Source organism: Pelobates fuscus, chromosome 2 (assembly GCF_036172605.1).
Source record: "Pelobates fuscus isolate aPelFus1 chromosome 2, aPelFus1.pri, whole genome shotgun sequence".
NCBI lineage: Eukaryota > Metazoa > Chordata > Amphibia > Anura > Pelobatidae > Pelobates > Pelobates fuscus.
This window is the reverse complement of record NC_086318.1, coordinates 18,740,668-18,768,495: the sequence shown is the minus strand read 5'-3', so window position 1 is coordinate 18,768,495 and position 27,828 is coordinate 18,740,668. Positions and strand designations below refer to the sequence as shown.

Here is a 27,828-nt window from a genome sequence, read left to right as displayed (position 1 = left end):
AACAGGAAATGAGTAGCTCGGCATCCAACCTTGTGCAAATGGGGTCTTTCATGCTGTCGTGCCTGTTGAGGGACCCTCGTATAAAAAGGCTGAAGGAGAACGACCTGTACTGGGTGTCCACGCTACTAGATCCCTGGTATAAGCAGAAAGTGGCTGAAATGTTACCAAATTACAACAAGTCGGAAAGAATGCAGCATTTGCAAAATAAATTAAAAAGTATGCTTTACACAGCATATAAGGGTGATGTCACAGCACAATGGGAATCTAACAGGGGAAGAGGTGAAGGTAATCCTCCTCCTCCCACGACAATGCCGGCAAGGACAGGACGCTTTAAAGACGTGTTGTTGATAGAGGACATGCAGAGCTTTTTAAGTCCTACGCATCGCCACAGCCCTTCGGGGTCCACCCTCAGTAAACGACTCGACCGACAGGTAGCAGACTACCTCGCCTTAACTGCAAATATCAACACTCTGAGGAGCGATGAACCCCTTGACTACTGGGTGTGCAGGCTTGACCTGTGGCCTGAGCTATCCAATTTGCTATAGAACTTCTGGCCTGCCCCGCTTCAAGTGTCCTGTCAGAAAGGACCTTCAGTGCAGCAGGAGGTATTGTCACTGAGAAGAGAAGTCGCCTAGGTCACAAAAGTCTAGATTACCTCACCTTTAAGATGAATGAGGGATGGATCCCGAAGGGACTGACAGTGGGCGATACATTCGACTAAAAAAGGCCTGGTGACATGAGCTGCCTTGGGCTAAAAATGGTCCACACACTGCTGTATTTTAGCTCTGAATGCCGGTTGACTTGCGTGGCACATCCGCCACCAACTAGGGTTCAAGCCGCCATGTTTTAGGGCACCATACTCTCACTCATATAGGATAGATTCTTATGGTCTGTCAATATTGTTATAGGGGTAGAGGAACCTTCCAGCAAGTGTCACCATTCTTTAAGAGCTAAAATAACAGCCAAGAGTTCCTTATCACCTATATCATAATTTTTTTCTGCATAGGTAAGTTTCGTGTATAGCCTTGTTTATGAATAGATTTCCAGATAATGGTTTGTACTAGCCCCGAATATATTTGTATAATATCATTATATCAATGTTATCCTTCATTAGAGAACAGGTGCCCAAAATTGCACAGCATATTCAAGGTGTAGTCTTACCAATGCTTTATAAATAGACAATTATATTTTCATCCCAATAATTTATGGCCCTATTTATACATGACAAAATCTTACTGGCCTTGGCAAATGCAGATTGACATTGCATATTGCTACCTAATTTGTTGTCTATAACCATTCCCAAATCCTTCCACTGTGTGGTTATCCCTAATTCACTACCATTTTAGGATGTAAGTTGCTTGTGGATGTAAGTTGCATTTTTGACCCCGCAGTGCATAACTCTGCATTTCTCTACATTAAATTGCATCTGCTATTTTAGTGCCCAGTTCCCAAATCTATCCAAATCCCTCTGCAGAAAAGCAATATCCTGCTCACATTTTACTTTACAAAGTTTTGTCATCTGCAAACACTAAAACATGGCTTTCAATAAACAAGAGAGAGACGGCGCTAATTAACCAACTGGCATCAACCCTTAGAAAAGGAATCACTCTAAACCCTTTAAAACAAGATAAAAGCAAAATATAAAAAAAGGGCTGCGCCACAGTAGATAAACAATGTCCAATTCCAATAGTAGAAATAAAAATATAAAAAAGTCTAACCTAAATGTTCTCACTGTCGTTCTAGAGTGTTGAATACGGGAACAAGGTCTTCCGATGTAATTTGGATAATATAGAAGATAAAAAGGAGAACAACCAATAGTGCAATATGAATAGCTCAGATGAAATAAAATTGGAGTAATGGTAGAAAACTAATGGTAGAAAGCTTTATAAGAGCTTCAATCCAGCTCTAGGGTAAAGCGCATACAGCGGTATAATCCCCGCTTGTAGGATATATGGTGAGTGCCTCTCCATCAGGGATGTCCAAAATTTAAAAACAAACAACCAAATAGTGCTCTCTATTTAACTTGCTTCATGGAAAATAATTAAAAATGTACTTACAAGTACAGAGCAGACCAACTGCTCTTTGATGTCAGCGTTGGTGGAATGATCCCCACCTAAGATTTCTTGGGCTTTCAATGTCTTTCAAGATTATTTTATAATTTTTTTTTAAATAGAAGCTCAAACAGAACCCTTAGGGACACCACGTACCACTTTTGTCCAGCCTGAAAATTTACTATTAATGACAACTCGAATATTCATCTAGACCAATGTCTTTTAGTTTGAAGACTAACCTATTGTGAGAAACCATACCACATGCCTTGGCAAAATCCAAGATGATCACATCCACTGCAACACCCTGATCTATATTTCTACTTACTACTTCGTAGAATGCATTAGGCTAGTTTGACATGACCTATGTTTCATAAAACCATGCTGATTATTGCAAATAACAAAGTTCTTCCCAATGTATTCCTGAATATTATCCCTAATAGCCCTTCAAATATTTTCCCAGTTACAGAAGTTAAGCTCACAGGTGTATAATTCCAGACAAAGATTTTGAACCCTTTTTAAATATAGGAACAACATCTGCATTCCTCCGATACAATAACTGAACCAAAAGAATCTTGAAAGATTAAATAGAGGTTCACTTATTCCCCCACTTAGCTCCTTAAGTACTCGTGGGTGAATAGTCAGGCCCCGGGGCTTTATTTACATTACTTTTCTTTAACTGTTGTAGCACCTTGTCTCGAGTCATCCAATCACATGTTATCTGCAAGTTTTTTGCAGCAATCATTTGCATATCGCTTGCCATAGGATCCTCAATATATACTGAAGAAAATTTTATTTAAAATGTCTGCCTTTTCCTGGTGTTCATTAGCTAACAGACCATCTCTGTTTCCAGTGTACCTACACTTTAATTTTTTGTTTTAAATTTTTTTAGAATTGATGTATTTTAAAAAAAAATTGGGGTTGGTTTTGCATTCTTTGGCTATCAATTTCTAGTTTAGCCACTTCAATAGCATTTTTGCAAGCATTATTAGCTTCCTTATATCTTATATAGGATGCCTCTGATTTGTCCGATATTTAAATGGTGTTCGGCTCTTCGTATGGGAGACCGGCTTCCCTGCACGTCTGGAGTGTAGGTGTTCGCCTATGTGTCTGCGGTGTGTTCCAGTTCAGTGCAGGTGCTGGTTTGCTGTGCCCCCACCTCACCCTCCCGTTTTGGGCCTGCCCTGGGGCTAGAGTAGAAGTCCAAGATTGCTTCCCGGGAGGTAAGTGTCGGGTCAGGGCGCCTTGCTGGGGGTTTATCCTTGGCTGATGTGGGTGGCAGGCTGTTTTGTACCTGTAAGCCGTTCGCGTTGTGAGCGCTGGGCTGTTGTGATAGGGCCCCTCACTGCCTTCGGCATGCATGGCGTCCGCCATCTTTGGTGAGATGTTTAGGCCGTTGGTCGTGGTAGCGACGCTGCTGGGTCTTGGTAGGCCTGTAGTTGTTGTGGCCACTGGGTGGGGACCGGGATGACCCCTCCCCCCAGTCCAGAGGGGTAAAGGGGTAAGCGAGACACCGGTCGGAGACCTGGGAGAGCGGCAGTCCCTACCCGGCTCAAGCTCCGGAGCGCTTTGGGCCTTGTCGGGTTGCTTTGGAGTGCCAGGCAGGGCCTAGAGTGGTATCCCCATGTACCCTAGCTGCTGGTAATCGCTGTGGGCACCAGTATGGGTCAGTGGTTGTGTTTGGCACCTTGTTGGCACCGATTCTCAGGCCCAGAAGCAGGAGCTCAAACGGAGCACGTCTGATCCTGTTGGCGGTCAGGCCCCGCCCCCCCTTTTCTTATTTTTAATCTCTTGTTTTACTTCTCTACTAAGCCACTTTGCTTTCAATTTGTTTTTTTATATTTATTACCCAATGGTACATACTGAGAAATGTGAATTTCTAATATTTATTTGAATAGTTTCCATTTATCCTAAGAAGTTTATGCCAGTTGATATGTTGTAGAGCTGCCCTAATTTTATAATAAAAAAAGCTAATTTCAATGTTTTTTAGTATACCCCATGTGCTTTTGCTTTTATTTAAAAAAAAATTACCATATTGTGATCACCAGTTCCCAAATGCTCCCCTACTTTAATGTTGGTCAAAAGATCAACATTGGTTGTTATAACGAGATCAAGAGAAGCATCCTTTGTAATTGGTGCTTGTACCAGTTATGACATGAAGGTGTCAATTAACACATTCAAAAACCTCATTCCTCTTGCTGAAGCACTAGTCCCTCTATCCAAATTTATCTCCGGGTAATTAAAATCTCCAATAATTTAACGTGTTACCCTGATTTGCAGCTTTTCCAATTTGCTCTAGCAGCTGTTCTTCCTCATTAATATTTACATTATGGGGTTTATAACATATCCCAACCAATCATTGATTTCCCTTTGTTTGCCCCATGCAGATATCTACCCATAAAGCCTCCACATTTTCCTCGTCACACTCCACATGCCTAAGATTTGGCTTTAACTCATGATTAACATACAAACATACCCCACCACCCGTCTTGTTTTCCCTATACTTCCTAAATAACATGTACCCATTTAAGTTAACTGCCCAGTCATGTCTCACCCCACCACGTTTCAGTTATGTCTATATCATATTTAGTGTATGCTATTGCCTCTAGTTCCACATTGTTATATAGGCTCCTTGCATTAGTAAGCATACATTTAATATTATCATGAGTCATTTGTACTTTTTGTGAATTGTTATCAATATTACATACCTCCACTGTTCTGAACTTTCACCAACCACCCCGCCCCCATCTCCACCACCCTTATACTGAGCTAAAGCCCATCTCCATTTTCTAGATTGCTTTGACTCCCCCCCAGTCACACCCTACTACTAGTTTAAAATCTCCTCCAACCTTCTAGCCATCCTATCCCCCAGCACAGCAGACCCTCTTCCGTTTTAGGTGCAATCCATCACAACTATACAGGTTGTACCCAATCGCAAAATTGGCCAAGTGCTCTAAAAACACAGAACTCTTTCCTGCACCAAGACTTCAGCCACACATTGACCTCTCTAATCTCCTGCTGCCTTTCTGCTGTAGCGCGCGGCACAGGTAATGTGTGAAAATACCAATATGGACCATGACAGCTAGGTCAATCCCAAGCCCCTCCCAATAATCCCTCCACTCTGTCGGCAACATGCCGGACCTGAGCATGTGAAGCACACTCTAACTAGCTAGGATCGGGTATCACACTGTTTGTCAGTAGCCATTGGTATTTAACAAATCAGACTAAATCAAGAATTAATCAAAATGAATAATCAAGTGATTGTTAATCTAATGTAGGAAATTTTGTGACTCAAGCAAGTAAAGTGAGTAGTAGACACAGCGTAGTTTATAAGGTCCAAGACTGTCACGGAATAACCCTACTTTATAGTGTATATTGTGTAGTGTAGATCAGTGCAACAGTTGGTTCAACTCTATAGATCATAAAGTTTCTAGAAATCTGACTGCACTATAAATTAGTGCCTTGTACAGTCATATCACTTATTCAAAAGGACTTATTGCAAATCTCAAGTCTGTAAAGCTTTCATATTTTAGTGTGTGTATGTTTAAACCAGTCAATTGCCCAAACTTATTATCCTGATTATTAGAGTACATTTGTTTCTAAGTGGCATCAATCAAAGAGTGCCCAGAAGATTGCTGGGAATACTCCCTATTCCTCACTAAGGAGTGAGGCTAGTGTATGTAATACCTAATCAGACTTGTATAGCCAGTACATATTTGAAATGAAAATAATAGTGATCGAACAGATATTCAGACTTGTATTTTGGATTAGGGTTGCCAGTAAATAATTTTAAAAAAGTAGTGAAATAGTATTTACAACTATTAACAATTCCCACTGTCTAGGGAAGGACCAGCATAGGAATGTCACTTCCTTTCTTTTACATCTAATGAGAACCTTAAGGTCTATAGATAAGCAGAGAAGGAGAAACCCTCATTCAGTTCCTGTGGGGAGAGGACCTTCAATTTATAAATCCAATAGGATTCCCGCTGTCTCAGCCTTTTGGTCCCAATCGCCTCTACGTTGGGTTTGTGGGATATGTTCTATTCCCATGAATTTAAGTTTCTTTGAAAAGTTTGCATAATGTATTTTTAGATGGCGTGAGACAGGGGTGTCCAAGGGTTTTTTTACGGAATTAACATGCTCCCTAATCTTAAATTTAAAAGGTCTAAAAGGTTTTTCCCCACATATTTCATTCCGCAAGAGCAGGTGAGTAGATAAATCAATCCCTCCGCCCGACAGTTGAAAAAAGAATGTGCTGGGAATTTTTCTTCTCCGTTGCTGTCAGTGAACTGTTTAGAGTTCTTCTCTATATGCTCACATGCACTACAAAGTCTGCATTTGTATGTACCCTTAGGTAGGTAATGCTTAGATGTTTTTTTTTGTTGTTTTTTTTTTTCAAAGGGGCTAGATGACTTTGTAGTAAAGTGTCTCTCAAATTCCTGCCTCTACTCCATTTCCCTCTGTAACCGCACGTAATCACTTGTTTAATATGTGGGTCTGACATTAGAATTATCCAGAACCATCTAAAAGTGCCCAGCCTGCGTCATATGTAACTATGCACCGAATCAATTTACAGTCTGGTGTTCGTTTGTTATCAGTGAGTAGTGAGTCTCTGAGTCTGATTGCTCTGGCATAAGCTGGAGAGCTTACCCCAGAGCAATCAGACTCAACCGAGTTAGGACCCTATTTGGATAGCCCTTCTCTTTAAAGGCCTTCCGAAGGTCCCAAGCCTTAGTTTTAAAGTCCTCAGTAGTGGAGCAGTTCCGCCTGAGCCTTAGTTATTGCCCAATGGGTATACCTGCTTTCACGGTGCCTAGTGTAAGGATCTTACCTTGCTGGTGAGTCCGACACGCAGAGTTAAAGCTCCCCTTGCAATTATACACAAGCCAAGGGGACTCAAGGCAGAAATCCCCAAGGCTGTGAACCAGTGCACTGGGGCTGATAACAACCAGTGCTTCCAGGAGCGACAAAGATCACTAGTCAAGGCGGGGTTTATAAAGGCTGGAATCAGCAGACATCAGGAACAGGTGAGCAAGTGCAGGTTCAGGCTACTGGATACCAGGAACAAGCAGTTAGCCAAAGTATAAGGTCACTGGCTGGAATGCAGGAGACTCAGGTTCGAACCCAGCCAGGACCAAACCCACAAATATTGCGGAGGGCATGACGGTCGTGACACCTAGAGATATCCGCTATGCCTCACTGATGCCTAACAAGGCTGAAACGGTCGTCTGGGGTTACTGTGTCTCTCACGCAGAGGGAACTTGCTGGCATTTCGGATCTGGACTGCCCAAGTTAAACATTTGTTTGGTATCCCTGATGCATGGGGGTAATTTAGAGACCACAGGGGACATGATCTTATGCAGATATATGCTCAGATTCTGTGTTAGATTACCACACCCTGACACTATCGGTCTGCCCAATGGATTGTCCAGGGATTTGTGAACCTTTAGTAGGCTGTAAAATGTAGAGTATTGGCTGTTTTATTAACATAAAATCAAATTTGTTTCTGGTGATTAGCTTGTCTGCGAGGTCTTGATTAAGAATGGTCTTAATCTCCATAGAATATTGAGGGGTGGGATCATGACTCAATATTTGATATGTATCCCTATTAGAGTTGAGCGGACACCTGGATGTTCGGGTCCGGCGGGTTCGGCCGAACTTTGAAAAAAAAAGTCCGGGTTCGTGCTCGAACTTGACCCCGAACTCCATTTTGCAAAAGGAAGTAAAATGGGGGTAAGAGTAGAACAAGTGCCCTGCAAAGAAATGTGCATAGGGAAATCACTTAAAATAACATAAAAATTAAAAAATACAGCTGAGCCATAAAATGGCACTAGATTAAATCTTTGATTTTAGCTTTGGAAGAACATAAATCAAGATCTAAAGCATGGCTGTCAGGAGGATCACCAGAATTATCCATTTGAGAGAGGGTTGGAGTGCAGGGTATTCTTTCATTGTTCAAACTGAGCTCAACTCCTGATGCATGGAGAAAAGGCCTTCACAAGCCTCTGCTAATGTGTACATAGTTCATACTAAGTGACCCATAGGTTGAGGAGGCGGTGACCATGGAGGAGGAGGACGTAGCCAACACGGTTTTATTTTTTATTTTTTTGATTGAGGTAGCCCTTTGGCCATGCTAACCCTGCCTTCTGAGGTGCTGGCGGTGCCCCAGCTGCGTTGGTGACCTTCCTCCTCCTCTGCCTTCGCCTTGTGCTTCCACTGAGCCCCCAGTGTCAGTTGGGAATGCACTCAGCAGCACGTCTACCAGCGTGCGCTTGTAGTCGCACATCTTCCGATCACGCTCCAGTGAGGGAATCAAGGACGGCACCCAGTAATCAGCCCAAGTTAGAATGTGGGCAACTCGGCAGTCGTTGCGCAGGCACTGCAGCATGTAGTCGCTCATGTGTGCCAGGCTGCCCAGGGGCAAGGACAAGCTGTCCTCCGTGGGAGGTGTATCGTCCTTGTCCTCTGTATTCCCCCAGTGATGCCCACGAGCTGCGTTGGGTGCCACCCTGCTGTGAACACTGTTCCTCCTCATCCTCCTCCTCCTCATCCTCCAGAACTGTGCCCTGGCTGGACAATTGTGTACCTAGCCTATGCCGGTGCAGGAACCCACCCTCTAAGCCACTTGTGAATGACTGGCCTGATAACCGTGGAAATTACCCCTCTTCCTCCTCCTCCTGTGCCACATCCTCTTCCATCATCGCCCAAAGCATTTTTTCAAGGAGACATAGAAGCGGGACAGTAAGGCTGAGAATGGCGTCATCAGCACTGGCCATGTTGGTGGAGTACTCGAAACAGCGCAACATGGCACACAGGTCTCGCATGGAGGTCCACTCATTAGAGGTGAAGTGCTGCTATTCCGCAGAGCGACTGACCTGTGCGTGCTGCATCTGAAACTCCACTATCGCCTGCTGCCGCTCGCACAGTCTCTCCAGCATATGCAAGGTGGAATTCCACCTTGTGGGCTCGTCTCATATGAGGCAGTGAGCAGGAAGGCCGAAGTTACGCTGCAGCACAGACAGGCGAGCAGCAGCAGGGTGAGAACGCTGAAAGCGCGCACAGATGACCCGCACTTTGTGCAGCAGCTCTGATATATTTGGGTAGTTTTTCAGGAATTTCTGAATCACCAAATTCAGCACATGCGCCAGACAAGAGATGTGCGGCAAGCCGGCTAGGCCCAGTGCTGCTACGAGATTTCGCCCATTATCGCACAGCACAAGGCCGGGCTTGAAGCTCAGTGGCAACAACCACTCATTGGTCTGTTGTTCCATGCCCGTCCACAGCTCCTGCCCGGTGTGGAGTTTTTCCCCCTGTGGGGATATTTATGGGATAATAATAGTAAACAGTTGAGAATTGCCCACTAATTCAAATCTCAGATCCCAAAGATCGTTATCGTGTAAGTGAAATGTATTCCATATCAATAAAATCACGATTTGTTATAAAAGATACAATTTATTTTTATATTCAAATAAGTAACATGCGTGACAATAATCAATGGAAATTCAGTATAACATGAATATGCAATACAATAAGGTAATGTAAAAACATCTCCTAATGGCTCAGACAAGATTTATGACTCTTTCACAGAGAAAGAATGTGAAAGTTTCACACAGAGAACAGAATTCCTCAGAGTGCAGCGTAAAGTCGTAAAAACTTTAGCTGACATTTAGAATAACCCTTTCAATGCTGGCTAGACCTAAGTATTTAAGATCTATTCTTATGTAATTTTAAATAAAATAACATTTAAACCAGTCATTAGTCACTTCCTGGAACCATCCAATGAGAGAAATCTATGTTTTATACACAGAATTTTTTTACTTTGCCTAAACAGATATTTAATCTTATTTTATAGCAAATCAATAAACTTGGATAAATATCACGACATGTGATATGTCACATAAATACCTCATTATTCATTCTATCTGCAGAATAGAAAGTTTAATAATGTACTTCTTATTTCTAAGATTTCTAAATATCGAAATCTGATCGTGATTTATCCAGTCATATATCATGCTATTAGAAAATTTTAATTAATTTAAATTAAATGAAGCCAGTATATTTACCAGTTAAATAGATATTCTCACCAGATGTTCTCGGGTAGCTAAGTGTCAAGGAATGTTTGTTTCTCGCTCTGACTCTGCTTGCTTCTTAGCCTGCTTCCGACTGCCTTCTCTGCCTCCTCTCTGCATACCTTGCTTTTATCTGCATACGCATCTGCCTCTCTTGATTACCTCTCTTCACTTTGTCTTAACTTTTTTTTTTTTTTTTAAATATAAATTCTTTTATTACTTTTTTTTGACAAAAATACAAAGACCAACAACACAACACAAATCACTTTATACCATTACATAGTTAACACATTCGAAAGCCTCAATAGACACACATATAACTTATTACACCCTTTTCTGCGGGGGATATGCCAGGAGAGAGAACTGTCTATGCTCAGGCCTCTATCTAATCTAATAAATACCAGTCAATATATTCTAGTTTAATTTAAAGAATACTTTCCAATTTATTAACCCAACTTTGCCATAAGACCAATCTTTTTGGGGAGTTCAGGTATGGTATACTTAAATCTCTTTCCATCTCCACCTGAAGATTGATTTGAATTTTAATATCTTCCCAAAATAATACTTGATTAGATTTCCAATTTCGTGCCAGAACAATTTTAAATGCAATAAAGCAGTGAATTATAAAACATCTGACTGTGTATGGCATACTCGGCCAATGCATATGCAGCAGGACTACCTCCGGTTTCTTGTCAAGAGCTATTCCTGTTAAATCCTTATTAAAACTTATCAATCTCTCAATTTAGATCTGAATATTTGAGCAACTCCACCAGAGCTGTCTCTGTGGCGCAATCGGTTAGCGCGTTCGGCTGTTAACCGAAAGGTTGGTGGTTCAAGCCCACCCAGGGACGTGAGTTCACTGTGTACAAGATGGCACGGTTGCAGTAGCTTTTTCTCTAAGAAGTTGAAAATAAGCCTGTACTAATTAAACTGAAAAAACAGTGGCTCTATGCTGATTAACCCAAGTAGAGATGCTTCTCAAAAACCATGTCTAAAGGGTGAGGCAAACACTTTTGTGGCCAAAATAGTAAAAAACAAAAAGTTAGCATTTAGTAATTATAAAAAAAAACCAGAGTGAGGAAGACAGAATGACCTATAAGATTAGGCAGAAAGAGGCTAAGCAAGTTATAAGAGCTTCCAAATCCCACACAGAAGAGAAAATAGCACAGTCAGTAAAAAAGGGGGACAAAACTTTTTTTAGATACATAAATGAGAAAAGAAAAGTAAAACAAGGATTAGTTAGAGTAAAAACAAAAGAAGGAAGGTATGTAGATGAGGATAAAGGTCTAGCTGACTGCCTCAATGAATATTTTTGTTCGGTATTTACAGATGAAAATGAAGGAAAGGGACCTCAGTTAAGAAAAAGGATAAATGAGTCATTTATTACACGTGAGTTTACAGAGGAAGAGGTTCTATTTCAACTGTCAAAAGTAAAGACAAATAAGTCAATGTGACCTGATGGAATACACCCAAAGCTATTAAAAGAGCTTAGTGGTGTACTAGCAAAACCATTAACAGATTTATTTAACCAATCATTGATAACAGGAGTAGTCCCAGAAGATTGGAAGTTAGCAAATGTTGTGCCCATTCACAAGAAAGGTAATAGGGAGGAGTCGGGCAACTATAGGCCAGTAAGCCTTACTTCAGTAGTGGGGAAAGTGATGGAAACCATGTTAAAGGATAGGATTGTTGAACATCTAAAAACACCTGGATTTCAAGACCAGAGACAACATGGGTTTACTTCAGGGAGATCATGCCAAACTAATCTTATTGATTTTTTTGATTGGGTAACTAAAACTATAGATCAGGGTGGTGCAGTAGACATTGCTTACCTAGATTTCAGTAAGGCTTTTGACACTGTTGCACATAGAAGGCTTATCAATAAACTACAATCTTTGAGTTTGGATTCCAATATTGTTGAATGGGTAAGGCAGTGGCTGAGTGACAGGCAACAGAGGGTTGTAGTCAATGGAGTATATTCAAAGCTTGGGCTTGTCACCAGTGGGGTACCTCAGGGATCTGTACTTGGACCCATTCTCTTTAATATTTTTATTAGTGATATTGCAGAAGGTCTTGATGGTAAGGTGTGTCTTTTTGCGGATGATACTAAGATATGTAACAGGGTTGATGTTCCAGGAGGGATAAGCCAAATGGAAAATGATTTAGGTAAACTAGAAAAATGGTCAGAGTTGTGGCAACTGATATTTAATGTGGATAAGTGCAAGATAATGCATCTTGGACGTAAAAACCCAAGGGTAGAGTACAAAATATTTGATAGAGTCCTAACCTCAACATCTGAGGAAAGGGATTTAGGGGTGATTATTTCTGATGACTTAAAGGTAGGCAGACAATGTAATAGAGCAGCAGGAAATGCTAGCAGAATGCTTGGTTGTATAGGGAGAGGTATTAGCAGTAGAAAGAGGGAAGTGCTCATGCCATTGTACAGAACACTGGTGAGACCTCACTTGGAGTACTGTACACAGTACTGGAGACCCTATCTTCAGAAGGATATTGATACCTTAGAGAGAGTTCAAAGAAGGGCTACTAAACTGGTTCATGGATTGCAGGATAAAACTTACCAGGAAAGGTTAAAGGATCTTAACATGTATAGCTTGGAGGAAAGACGAGACAGGGGGGATATGATAGAAACATTTAAATACATAAAGGGAATCAACACAGTAAAGGAGGAGACTATATTTAAAAGAAGAAAAACTACCACAACAAGAGGACATAGTCTTAAATTAGAGGGACAAAGGTTTAAAAATAATATCAGGAAGTATTACTTTACTGAGAGGGTAGTGGATGCATGGAATAGCCTTCCAGCTGAAGTGGTAGAGGTTAACACAGTAAAGGAGTTTAAGCATGCGTGGGATAGGCATAAGGCTATCCTAACTATAAGATAAGGCCAGGGACTAATGAAAGTATTTAGAAAACTGGGCAGACTAGATGGGCCGAATGGTTCTTATCTGCCGTCACATTCTATGTTTCTATGTTTCTATGTTTCTCTTTATCGCATCTCCAACATATGGAAGTAACTCCTGGAAACATCTGAGATAGCTTGCTAGGAACTAAATACCATCTGTAGATGACCTTATAATAGGTCTCTAATAGATTTAGACATTGGACCTGACTACGGGTATTGTTTATAGCTTTACACCAATCTTGGTAATCCAGAGAACAATTTAGATCTTTTTCCCATTCCCTATTTTTCTGGGGGAAGCTGGATATCTCCTTGATGTTTCTAATTACATCTATAGCTTTAGCTAGAACTTTAGGGATAATCTGGTTTGAGAATATACATTTTATCAGAGTGGGAGCTTTTCCAGACACTCTGATAAGATGTTTCTGCAGGAAGTGTTTAAGCCTCAAGTAGTTAAACCTCTCTCGTTGGGAGAGTTGATACTTTTGCGCAATGTCAAAAGACATTATTTTACCTGAAGATAGTATCTGTGACACTTTATTTATTCCCTGTGCTCTCCAGGTACACAGGGACAAATCTGTCATATTGGCTTCTACTATCCTCAGGTTTGCCGTGTCACTTTGTCTTAACTTTTTAAAGGGAAATATTCTCTGTTCGTAGCCCAATAGAAACACTAGAGGTGTGATTATCTTTTAGATAGCAACTTAATATTTGGTCTATAGATGGCAGTCTTGTCCCACTAAACATACCTATGCAGGAAAGAGTTAACTTTTCCTGGTGGCTATTTTGACGTCATTTACGTTATCTTTATGGTTATTCATAATTTAAGTTTTCTGTCAGATCAAACAATTTATTTGGGCCTTTTCCAGACATTGTGTCGGCATTTTCTGTAGTAATTCTAAATATGACCCCTTCAATACAATGGGAATCTTGTACATATAGAAAGTAAAATTAAATTATTTAATCTTCTCCGTCACAAATGTCTGGGTTTAGAATTTATTATATTCCATTAGCATTTTAGACAGCCTCTTATCACTTGGTTTGTTTATACTATACATTCCTTTTAGCTCTGGCAAAGTTTTAGAGAAAGGATAGAAATGTTGTGTCTCTTTGTTAACTTGAAAATAACAAAATGGATTCTGGTCTGTTCAGAGTGACTTCAGAATATACACTTTTTTTTTAATTTCTATCATAGCACAAAATGTCTGCCGATATTAATACCCTGACACAACCCCCCTTTAGTGTATTTCATAGCCAAATTAATTTAGCTTATGAATAAGCACTATGGAAGTTACCAGACATATTGTGCAATCACATCATTTCTGACATAGGCCCGTGCGTGGAATGAACATGTTTTTGTACCTGTAAGAGTTTTGAACTTTACTCTTAGTACAATCAACCATAATATCATTATTATCATAACACCCAATAACAATCTTAACATGGATGAACCAGTCAACACGAGCAATAAGGTCAGTGTCTAACTCAGAGTATTTAAATGTGTCCACAGAAATGTTATCTTTCTTGATTGACATTTGGATAGTGTGGTTGGGCTTATGGTCCAGCAAGAACTTAAGATTAGGATCTAGAGGGATATCTAGATTCTGGAAGGGATCCACCATCTCAATAGCACTTTCGATGACGTCCGTGTACACTGGGTATAGCGTAACGTCACCGATGGTGATACCAGAGTTGTGGGGTACCTTGATCAGTGATACAGGTGCTGGTAAGGCAATTACTTTATTAGTCACCTGGTCCCTGTGAAAAACAATGTTTTTAAGACACGTGCTTACCAACCATTTATCTTTTACTAAGATAGCATGTACTAACGCATTACTGTCGGTTTTTGACATAGTTACTTGACATGTTTCAGAGCCATGTTTAAGGTACTCGATCCCACACAAAGCATTGGTAGAATCGTACACAAAAGGTTTTCCATCACATTGGAAATTATTGTCTTTGAATTTTTCAGTCATTCAAAATGGGTATTGAATATCAATCTGGTATCCATGGTTGAAAAGCCAATACATGGATATTTTCCTTCCATGTACCAACGTTGTAAATTGTTTTCATTTGAAAAATGTTTTTGGGAGTTACATATGGTATGGCCAATAAAAAGCAAATATCCATACGTTCCGGATCAATTAACCCCTTAAGACCGCAGGACGTACTATGCCGTCCTTATTTTGGTGGCTCTAAACGCCGCAGGACGGCATAGTACGTCCTGGGCGGTCTTCAGCCCCACGTGGTCGGCGGAACATGGCCGCTGCAGATCGCGGTCGGGGGGCATGCCTGGCCCCCCAGGCAGCCACCCTGTGCCTGGGGACTGCGGTCTGCAGCTTCCGATCGCAGTGACAGGCTGTCACTGCGATCGGTATTTACCATGTGTCAGCCGATTTGAAATCGGCTGACACATGGAGCCGGCCGCATTCTTCTGCAGCAGATCGCGGTCGGGGGACATGCCTGGCCCCCCAGGCAGCCCCCCTGGGGTCAGTGACCGCGATCTGAACTGTCAGGCTGCAGTCTGATCACACTGACAGGCTGCCATAGCCTGTCAGTGCGATCAGTGTTAGTATGTGTCAGCCCATTGGCTGACACATGTAACTGCAGCCATTAGCCCCCTACAGATCGCGGTGGGGGCATGCCTGTACCTCCCAGGCATCCCCCTGTGGCCAATTACCGCGATCTGTAGGAGGTGATCACAGTGACAGCCAGTCACTGTGATCACTGTTAGTATGTGTCAGCCAATGATCTCAGATCACTGGCTGACACATTGTCTCTGCCCCTCTCCTCACCTCACTTCGATCTGAGAGAGAGAGGCAGAGAGATGGTGGTTTTTGCAGCTCCTGTGGAAAAAGAAAGTTTACATTTTTTTTCAAAGTTTTAAAATTTATATTTTATTTAACCCTTTCAGTGCTGATCACAGCATATTACTGTGATCAACCTGATTAGGGTATTTATTTATTATTATTTTTTTGGATCAAAAAAAAATATATATATTTTTTTGATCCTTTGTGTCAGTCGCAGCAACCCAAATCTCCATTACCCTTTCCCCGCTGCCGTGATCACTATACTGTACAGTATATCTGCTGTACAGTACTGTATCAGTGATCACTGTGATCAGAGGGCTCTCTGATCAGACTGACCTTTTTTAGGGTTATTTTTACATATCAAAAAATAACCCTTTCAGTTTTAAAAACTTTTTTGGGTCAAAAAAATTATTTCTAATTTTTTTTGACCCTTTGTGTCAGTCGCAGCAACCCAAATCTCCCTTAACCCTTTCCCCGCTGCCGTGATCACTAAACTGTACAGTTTATCTGCTGTACAGTACTGTATCAGTGATCACTGTGATCAGAGGGCTCTCTGATCAGACTGACTTTTTTTTAGGGTTATTTTTATAGATCTGAAAATAACCCTTTCAGTGTACTGATTGCAGCTGCCTATACTGTGATCAGTACATTTATATTATTTTTTGAGGGCGGGTAGTAGGTGTTAGGCAGGTAGATAATTAATTACCCACTTTAGTATATAAATTAATTAATTTGTCCCCCTAGAATGGCACGTCGCTACTCAGCCGAGGAGGCGTATGCCATTCTGGCAGGCAGTGATAGTGACACTCTGCAAGACAGTGACACTATCACTGCCTCTGACATTGAGCCTCTGAGTGAGACCTCAAGTGATGGTGCCCCACCACCACTCACAAGAGGACGCTCAGCAAGCCCAATGCCAGGCGGAGACTGGGTGCCTCCAAATATGATGGCCCCAGAAATACCGCCGTTCACTGTTACACCTGGCATCACTGTAACAGTGGACGACTGCGAGCCAATTCGTTTTTTTGAGCTCTTTATGTCAGACGATATATTTGAGCTCATGGCTCAGCAAACGAATTTGTTTGCTATGCAGTATCTCTCTGCACATCCGGGGTCCCATCATGGTCGCAGGAATATGTGGAGACCCACGGATGTCGCAGAGATGAAGCGGTTTTGGGCTTTAACCCTAATGATGGGTATTGTAAAAAAGCCCAGTATCAGGTCCTACTGGAGCAAGCAACGTATCCTGGCTACACCTCTTTTCCCTGAGGTTATGTTGAGGGATCGCTACCTGCAACTGCTGCGATTCCTTCATTTTAATGATAACTCGCTGTGTCCCCCTAGAAACGACCCACTGTTTGACAGGCTATATAAAATTCGGCCCTTTATTCAACTCCTGTCAGACAAATTTTCTGAAAATTATGTCCCCGATAAAGATATTTCAATTGACGAGTCCCTTATGAAATTTAAAGGTCGACTGCTATTTAAGCAATATATTCCATCGAAGCGGTCCCGATATGGCGTTAAATTTTATAAATTATGTGAATCCTGTACTGGTTACATATGGGCGTTTCGCATTTACCAGGGGAAGGATAGCCATCTTGACCCACCAGGATGCCCTGATTCTGTGGGTACAAGTGGCAAGATTGTTTGGGATCTAATCCTTCCCTTGTTGAATAAGGGATATAGGCTATGGGTTGACAATTATTATACCAGTATAGAATTATTTAAAAATTTATATTGTTTTGAAACCCTAGCCTGTGGCACAGTGAGGAAGAATCGCAGGGGTTTCCCCCAAGCCCTGGCAAGTGGCAGAAGCAGTAGAGGTTCCTCTTCAGCTCTCCGCCAGGATGAGTTGCTTGCTCTTCGCTTCAGAGATAGGAAAGATGTATACATGCTGTCTACGATGCATGACGAAAGTACAGTGCCAGTGTCTGTGAGAGGTAGCACTGAGCATCTGGAAAAGCCGAAGTGCATTGTAGACTACAGCAAGTTTATGGGGGGAGTAGACTTGGCTGACCAATGCATACAGCCCTATCTGGTGAACCGAAAAACTAGGACCTGGTACAAGAAAATTGTAATCTACGTGAGCCAGATTGCAATTTTCAATGCCTATGTCCTCTATACAAAAGAGGTCATAGGTAGGCCCTGCCCTTTCCTCGAATTCACATTAAGCATTTTGTCCCGTATGTTATTTACCCAGCCCCCCAATCCCACTTTGGAATCAGGAGATCTCCAAAGACTTTGTGGCAAACACTTCCCTTCCCGAATCCCATCCACCCCTAGTAAAAAAGCTCCCCAAAAAAAGTGCCGTGTTTGCTACAAGAAAGGAGTCCGAAAGGACTCCAGTTTTTATTGTCCAACCTGCCCATCTCTACCCGCCCTCTGCATAACAGACTGTTTCAAAGTCTACCATACAGAGCTGAATTTCTGAATCACTCTGTATGGGACTTTGGCAGTTTGTTTGCTTGATTTACCTGGATTTCTGACCTCGGCTTGTCCTGACTACGCTTTGTTAGCTGCCTGTACCGACCCATTGGCTTGTTTTACCGACTACTCTGAATTCTGGATTCCCCTGACCTTGGCCTGTCCCTGTTTACGCTAGCCATTCTAAAGTGGCTACACCAAACAACTCAAAATACTACATTTGTAGTACTTGAAATGTGACTTCCCAATAAAAAACTGATCACAGGGTTAATGCTGTGATTAGCACTGAAAGGGTTACAAAAAATAGGTTTTTTTTCGTTTTTTTTACTTCTCAAACTTTTCGCACAGTGACTCTCTATGTGATATCAAAGATCTATCTGCCTCTCTCTGCCTTCAGATCAAAGTGTATGTGGGGTACTGTTCTATTCATGTGATATAATAAAAACCTGGAAACATGGTACATGTAGGTACTGTTATATTCAAAAGACAGTGTTAAATCAAAATACTAAGTCTCTAGTGCACTAACTAATATCTGTATTATGACATTTCCAGTGAAAATGCTATTTATCTGATTAAAAAGACAAAAATCAAAGTAGAAATCACTACATGGGCCCAGCATTTCTGTTAAAATGGCTAGACCTAACATCTCAAATTATGCCATTTGTTATACTCTGGGGTGCCTACTTTTGAAAATGGTTTGCCATAACGGTGGGAATGTTATTACCCAGGCTGCCATGCTCTCTCAAAGGCGAGATAGACCCAGAAAATCACTTTGTTAAATTGCCAACTTTGAAAAGGACATCTAATATTTTTGTCCCCATGACTTCCCCCCCAAAACAGAGAATCTAGTACATGGGGGTACTGTTACATTCAGGAGACAATGTTAAATACAAATAGTGAGGCTTTGTTGCAATAACTCATATCAGGAATATGAAATGTCCTGTGAAAATGGAGTTCATGTGCGTGAAAAAGCACAAATAAAGCTATAACCCCTATGTGGGCCCTTCATTTCTGATAAAGTGGTTAGACCAAACATCTTGCAATACACCATTTCTTATACTCTGGGTTGCCTACTTTTGAAAATGGTATGCCATAATAGTGGAAATGTTATTACCCAGGCTGCCATGCTCTCTCAAATGCGATATAGGCCCAGAAAATCACTTTGCCAAATTTCAATGTAATAAAGCCTAAATGGATAAGCCATATATATGACCGTGTAACTTTCCAAAACACCATAAAACCTATACATGGGGGGTACCATGGCGCTCGTGAGACCTCACTGAGCAGAACTAGGAGTGTTTCAGGGCAGTAAACTATATACTAACAATAATATTATCAGTGAAAGTACAGATTTTATGTGAAAAATGCAAAAAAAAAAAACAAACACTAAATTTGGCTAGGGTTTGTGCCCAAGTGGCTACTAGAAAAGACTGGGCATACCCCATTTTGAATACCCTGGGATGTCTACTTTTTCAAATGGTATGCCATGATGGGGGTAATTTTCATTTCTTGGCTGCCATACGGTCTCAAAGGCAGCCTGGACACTGCAAACTAATCTGACAAATTTCAAGGTGAAAAAGCATAAATGGATAAGCCGTATATATGACCCTGAAACTTTCCAAAACCCCATAAAACCTATACATGGGGGGTACCATGGCGCTCGTGAGACCTCACTGAGCAGAACTAGGAGTGTTTCAGGGCAGTAAACTATATACTAACAATAATATTATCAGTGAAAGTACAGATTTTATGTGAAAAATGCAAAAAAAAAAAAACCGCTAACTTTGGCTAGGGTTTGTGCCCAAGTGGCTACTACAAAAGACTGGCCATACCCCATTTGAATACCCTGGGATGTCTACTTTTTCAAATGGTATGCCATGATGGGGGTAATTTTCATTTCTGGGCTGCCATACGGTCTAAAAGGCAACCTAGGTCACTCAAACCAATCTGTCAAATTTCTATGCAGAAAATAAAATAATGGACAAGTCGTATATTTGACCCTGTAACTTTCCAAAACCCCATAAAACCTATACATGGGGGGTACTGTTTTACTCGTGAGACATTTCTGAATACAAATATGTATGTTTTATTGCAGGAAAACCGAATAGTATTCTGACATTAACAGTTAAATTGCCATGCTGAAATTGAAAAATAACAAGATTTTATAATTTTTTCAAGTTTTTTAGATTTTATTCATATAAAATGGAGTTCCATACATGAATGTTTGATATTAAATGAAAGCCCTGTTTCCCCTGAACAAAATGATATATAATAAGTGTGGGTGCACTTAGTATGAAAGAGGTAAATTATTGTTGAACAGACATATAGTAAAATTCTGTGGTTTGTTTACATTTTTTTTGGATCACAACTTGTACATTTGGCTGCGGTCTTAAGGGGTTAAGAGAGGTATAGCGCTCCCCATCTCAAAGGCCAGATTTAATTGCATATGCTCAATTGTTTCTCCATCCACAATGGCAAGCATCGCATGAACAATATCCTTGGATACAAAATACAGAGGTATGCGTCCCCTGCCAATTCGATCATTCCAGTTTGTACTTCGTCAAGAAAAGCAAGTGTGTGGAATAATATTGGGTCATGCAGAAATAAAAGTTCACGCTTAAATAAGTCATGACTTTGGTGCAACTCAGTGGATTTGGCAATTGACTCCGAATGCAAATTTGTTGTAACAACTGTGTCTTGCGTCTTGCACAATAGTTAACACGTCTTGGAGAAGTGTTCTTTGCTGTTTTATCACCTGATGAATATCGTTAATGTGTTGCTTAGGCGCATAGATTTCCATATCCAGCTTTTGGACAGTAATAGAGTTGGCTGCAGACATTCCAGTTGCGACAACTGCACCAAAAGTGGCACAAACTAATGCAACAATTATAGCGGTGAGGAAATTTTTGGGTCGGTTGCTCATCAAAATAGAACTGGATACAAATGGTTTGCGGGCTTGCTCCAAGATGTTTCGCACACGGTCCTGTGCTCTTTGGAGGTGCATCTGGTACCAAGTCTGTAACTCAGGAAGCTGCATCGATGAAATGTTGTATGCCTTCTCAATGGAAATCTTGGGGTCCAAGCTGACGAACACACGTCGGGTAAGGATCCTCTTCTCTGTCAAGATGAACCCTGGTGTCTCTTGAATCAGGATCCTGGAGGATGGTCCCATCTCTGCGATCTGGTCGGTCCGTAGCTCTTGGCACAGGAGCAGTATGATCGAGAAACACGCCACATCCTTCTTGGGCATCTTTCGACAGTCACGGATCAGGAACTCGTTTCAGACTTGTCTACTAATGATTCAAGATTTGTTAAGTATACAAACTTATAACCGTGTGACATCACTTGGCCTAGGACAACACATTATTACGATTCATCAATATATGTATTCTCTCTAATTCTATTTTATAGAGGGATGTAGTTATCCCTCACTACATTTATTACTGACTCCTCAGCAATATGCCTATAGCAGTTAAATAAGCTAGTAACCTGCTTAGAAAATGTAGTTATTGGATGGCAAGGAAATGGTTGATGACATGAACGTACATGAGATCATTGCACATCACAACATTTCACATCATACGATACCACGTGAATCAAGCATTCATCCAGGTTAGTCGTTCACCCTTCTGCATCCGAATCCACACCTACAATCCTTAATTAAGATTTAGGATGACCAGCACGCAACTGGTTAATGTGAACCCATTTTTCAATAAAATCACCATCCTTAGGAATTTTTATCTTGTACGCTACTGGGGACATTTTGTCAATGATGACATATGGCCCTTTCCAAGAAGGTAATGTATTTTCCTTGACTTGATTTCGTGCAAAGTTATACAGATCGACTTGATCTGTTATCTCATTCCTTTTTCGTGGTTTTTAAATCGTAATAGGTCTTAACCCCTGTCGCTGCTTTTTCTAGATTATTTTGGGCAAAAGCAAACGCATGCTCTAAATGCTTGCGCAAATCTTCGATATACTGATGCGTAGTGGCAGCATTGATCAAATTATGATCCAAAGTACGATATAGTAAATGCTGTGGTAAAACCATCTTTCTTCCTGTCATCAATTCAAAAGGTGACAATTTGGTAGCAGTGCTAGGTGTAGCTCTAATCGCCATTAAAACTAGGGGCAATTTAATGTCCCAGTCTTTACCAGACTCCTTAACATACTTCTTCAGAATATTAACGATAGACTGGTTATATCGCTCTACCCCCCCGCTAGACGCAGCGCGGTATGCAATATGTAGCTTTCGTTTAACACCTAGAATGTTCCACATCTTAGCCATTACTTCACTGGTAAAGTCACTACCTCTGTCTGACACAATTCTTTGAGGCAGACCGAACCTGGAAAAGACATGGTTAATCAACAAAGTGGCGCACACGGTACTCGTGTTCTCTTTACAAGGCAAACACTCTATCCACTTTATGTACATACATGTAACGGTTAACAACATGTATTTGTTACCTCTTGAAGATCTTGTTACAGGACCTATAAAGTCAATTTGAATATCAGTCCAGGGTAATGACACCCCCCTCTTCTGAAGTGGTGCACGATGGGTTGGACCATGGGGTTGATATTGCGGACAAATCAAGCATCCCTGACAGTATGTCTTAACATCTCTTAACATGTGCGGCCAATATGCATAATTACGCAATATCACATATGTGATCTTATCACCACGATGCCCAGATATAGGTGCATCATGTGCGTGTTGGAACATTAACCCTCGGTATACAGTTGGGACTACCCATTGTTGAATACCATGTTTAGAAGTTCTGACCAGCAACCCATCCATGATACCAGATTGAACTTTATATCTCATCAAGATTCGTAAATCTTCATTATCTTTGCAATCCTCATCTGTGATGGCATTGGCAGTAGGGTATTCTATATGTTTATAGAATATGCCTATGACTGTATCGTACTTCTAACTGGTAATCAGGTCCTCACTAGGAGCTTCTTGACTCCATTGCACGACATTTAAGTCGGCATTATCTCTAGCCTGTCGTCTAGTTATGGCTTCAACGTGAATTGAACCCATAATATCATCAATGTTTAGGGTTTCACCATTGATGGCTGCTTGTTTTGCCAGTGAATCGGCTAAGTCATTACCATCCTTGTCAATACCTTCTATTTTAGAATGGCCTTTGGTTTTCCAATATATGGTTAAACCATGTTCCTTAACCAGTTCATCGATTTTACAAAACAATTTCCCATGTTTAACAGGTTTGTTATTGCTTTTCAGCATTTGGTTACGTTTCCAGCTAGGCAGATATTCAACAAAACTGTTACGAACATAGTTGGAATCAGTTATGATAACAAATTCTGTGATACTATATTCTATTGCCATTTGAATGGTCTTATATACTGCACGGAGTTCGGCTATCTGACTGCTTTTGGGACCAATACTGTATCCTATAGATACATTGGGATAATCACCTATCCAGGCGATTCCGATACCTGCAACTAACTTCCGTTCAGCACCAGCGACGTGGTGATATGAACAACCATCAATGTATACCCACGGTAGTGGTCGACAGTATTCCTCGTCATAAACTTTATAAGGGGATAACAATTGCTCTTCTAGGAAGTCATCTCCAGTGTCATTATCATCCAGAGATGGAGCAGTACAGTCATGTAATTCTGCTAAACCTTGGGCAACTGGGCTTCTCTTATTATGTTTATAACGGACTTCTAACGGCCATCCCTGTAAGGATAGTCCATGCAGTAATCCGACTGTTAGAGAGATTACCATCTCTAATTCTTTCACTCTGCAGATACTGTAGAGGTTGGTGAGCTGTTTCTACAATTATTTTCTCACCTTCGATATAGCTACGAAAATTTTGTAGTGCCCAGACAATCGACAATAACGCCTTCTCACACGTGTTGAATTTAACTTCAACAGATGACAGTCTTGCTAGCAAATGCAATAACTTTGTTTAAACTGTCCTGCTTCTGATACAGAACAGCACTGATGCTTAATTCGGTATAACCTGTCTCCAGATAGAAGGGTTTACCCCCCTCTGGGTATGCTAAACAGGGTGCCTGAGTGAGCTTCCTCCTCAGTTCACTTACCGCTAGGTCCTGAGGCTCCCCCCAGTTCCAGGTAGTTTCCTTTTTAAGCAGGTGTAAGAGTGGTTTTGTTATTTCTGCATAGTTATCTATAAACTTACGGGAGTAGTTAGTCATACCAAGGAACGATCTTAATTCCCTGATGTTTGAAGGTGTTTTAGCCTTTAGTACGGCTTCAACTTTCTTCCTCTGGGAATTTAATCCTTCAGAGGTTACCTCATGTCCGAGGAAATTGACATGGGTGCGACACCACTGTGCCTTTTGTAAAGACAGTTTAATCCCTGCCTCTCTTAACTGAGTGAGAACATGTCTAATCTCTATGATATGCTTCTCAAAGGAAGTGTTTTTCAGCAAGACATCGTCGACATATAATAACGTTCCTTTCTTGAGTGCGTCAGGCATAGCTTTATGCATGAACACAGTATACCGAAAGGCGTACGGGTCCAGGTATACTGCTGCTTTCCAAATGTGAAGGTCAATTTGTATTGGTCTTCATCATGGACTGGTACAGTCCAATATCCGTGCGCACAGTCAATGGCAGTGAATATTTTGGATCCCTGCATTTGTACCAAACATTGGTCTATGTATGGCACTGGCCAACCAGACATATAGACGCGTTTATTTAGCTGTCGTAAGTCAGCGCATAAACGCCATTGTCCATTAGGTTTCAGAATCCCTAAGATCGGATTATTATACGAACTGTGCACTGGACGTATAATGCCCCTTTCCTTTAAATTCTGAATGATGTCTTGTAGACCATCATATGATGCTAATGGGAGTCTATATTGTTTGATAAATACAGGGGGTAAATTTGGATCAGTTTGTATTCTGGCTGCGTGGAGGTTGGTTAACCCACAGTTGTAGGAATCTTTGGCAAAAATATCTTGGAATTCCAAAAGGATTTCCTTTAGCTGCTGTCGCTCAGCATCGTTGGAGCAACCGTCAGCTAAAGATATTTGCTCTACTAGCCTTTCCTGAAATCCTGGAAAGATTTCAGGCTGGCCTATCTCATAAGCTTCTTCAAGCCTAGAATTAGGTCAGTTCGATGTTGACTTACTTTTTCTCTTTGGACGAGATACTCTTGTGATTCCTGCTCATTGAGCGGATGATCGAAGGTGATTGATGCTTCTTTGATTTTACATGAGCCTTCTTCGACGTTGAAGGGATACACAGATAGGATAGTGAATAATCCTTCTGGGGAGGAATGGAATATTTGATCGACAATTTCGTCCTCAGTTAAGTATTCTTCAGGGATGAGGCCTATAATTTGGTTTTGGAAACCAAATGTATAGTACTCGGCATCCAATGCTAGACCTAATAATGTTCCTTTTGGTAAAGTAACACTATTGGGTGTAACATTGTTGACCATTATGTAGCTGGGATACTTACCATTGGTGTATGTGTTACCACCATCCCTAATTTTTGTATCCTGTTGGATAAACAGATTAGGGCATCAGAGTTGTCTAATCTCTGACTCTCCTTGACCTGTAGGGGTAAGAGAAAGTTACTTGTCCCTTGTGGAATGGTTGTGTCATCAGGTACTTGGATACTTATCGCATATGGTAGTATTTGTCCTGATTTCAGGGCGTTTTCCTCGTGTAGGTATCCACAAGGATTACCTTTTAACCTTGTCCACAAGTTGGAATTAATCAGGTCAAGGTGTATGGCAAAGCGATGTATGACATCATTGCCGGTGTAAACCTGATAGCGAGGTTCATCTATCACTCGGAATAAATGTTTAACTGTCTTATTTCCGATGGAAATAGATAGTAAACATTTTGCTATCACATTGTGACTCTCTGATTCGCCATCCAGGTTCTGGATCCACCTGTCATGTGGGGAAGCGTACCTGATCATTTTAGGATTAGCGATCTGCTTTAACAGACTTCTGCTAATATAGCTGTTCTCACTCTTTAAGTCCAGCTTTGTATTCCTATTTCTTCCTAAGTCATTTATCTGAATAGGAAAGAATAAGTTGTTATTAACCCTTTCAATTCTGTCAAGGAATTGAGCATGACCTGCCAGATCTACAGATTCAACATAGTCCCTGTGGAGAGAAATGGTTAAAACATGACCTTCCAGAGAGACATTCTGGATCCTCTCTGGAGCAATTCTTACGGAATGCTCACCTACAGGTGCAATTGCGTCCTTCACCTGCAGGATAGTCACGTCAGGTGACTGACTATTTCTAAAATGTACCTCAATCGAGTCAGGTCTTTCTTCTATTACATGGCAGTTACGATCAGATTGTACATGTCTGCTGGCAGCCGCATGTGAAGCTGTGCTGTGCTGGCTCTGCTCCCCAGCGTGCAGCTGAATGAGACCGGGGCCGGAATATGACGTCATATTCCGGCCGCGGTCTCATTCAGCAGCGCGCGAAGGCGGGAGAGCAGAGCCAGCACAGCACAACTTCACATGCGGCCGCCAGCAGACCTCCCCCAGCGGCCGCCAGACTCCAGCACAAGTCCCCCAGCGGCCGCCAGCACAGTCAGCAGTCTGCACTGCACGCCCCCCTGGCAGCCAGGTAGGAGTAATGTGTGTTATGTAAGTAATGTGTGTTATTGTGTCTGTGTGTCTGTCTGTCTGTATGGTCTGTCTGTATGGTCTGTCTGTATGGTCTGTCTGTATGGTCTGTCTGTATGGTCTGTCTGTATGGTCTGTCTGTATGGTCTGTCTGTATGGTCTGTCTGTATGGTCTGTCTGTATGGTCTGTCTGTATGGTCTGTCTGTATGGTCTGTCTGTATGGTCTGTCTGTCTGGTCTGTCTGTCTGGTCTGTCTGTCTGGTCTGTCTGTCTGGTCTGTCTGTCTGTCTGTCTGTCTGTCTGTCTGTATGGTGTGTGTGTGTGTCTGTCCTGTATGGGATGTGTGTCTGCCTGTCATGGTATATGTGTGTGTCATGGTGTGTGTGTCTGTCTGTATGTTGTGTGCATGTCTGTCTGTGTCATGGTGTGTGTGTCTGTCTGTGTCATGGTGTGTGTGTCTGTCTGTGTCATGGTGTGTGTGTCTGTCTGTGTCATGGTGTGTGTGTCTGTCTGTGTCATGGTGTGTGTGTCTGTCTGTGTCATGGTGTGTGTGTCTGTCTGTCTGTCTGTGTCATGGTGTGTGTGTCTGTCTGTCTGTCTGTGTCATGGTGTGTGTGTGTGTCTGCCTGAGTCATGGTGTGTGTGTCTGTCTGTCATGGGATGTGTGTCTGCCCGTCATGGGGTGTGTGTCTTCCCGTCATGGGGTGTGTGTCATGGTGTGTGTGTCATGGTATATGTGTGTTTTAAAAATAGTGTTTTTGCTCACCTTTTTTTCTCCCACGTAGCGTGCGGGTCTCCCCTCGACTGGCCCTGCCTCTATGACTAAGATCATCAAGCTTGATGATCTCAGCCAATCCAATGCTTTGCCATAGGATTGGCTGCAAAACACTACACCAATCAGCATCTCTTCATAGAGATGCATTGAATCAATGTATCTCTATGGGGAACGTTCAGC

At 41.6% G+C, this 27,828-nt stretch overlaps 1 protein-coding gene and 1 non-coding gene across 2 annotated transcripts in view; both read left to right on the top strand.

The window, feature by feature from the left end:
* The first annotated feature begins 10,894 nt into the window (after positions 1-10,894).
* TRNAN-GUU (transfer RNA asparagine (anticodon GUU)) lies at positions 10,895-10,968 on the top strand. The gene has a single exon. It is a non-coding gene; the product is annotated as a tRNA-Asn (tRNA).
* A 2,788-nt stretch (positions 10,969-13,756) lies between these two features.
* The window catches only part of EPHX2 (epoxide hydrolase 2), a 210,929-nt gene continuing 196,857 nt past the window's right edge, over positions 13,757-27,828 (top strand). Inside the window, exon 1 of the mRNA XM_063441977.1 lies at positions 13,757-13,760. The gene's annotated coding sequence lies outside the window, so the exon portion shown is untranslated. The remainder of the gene's footprint in view (positions 13,761-27,828) is intronic.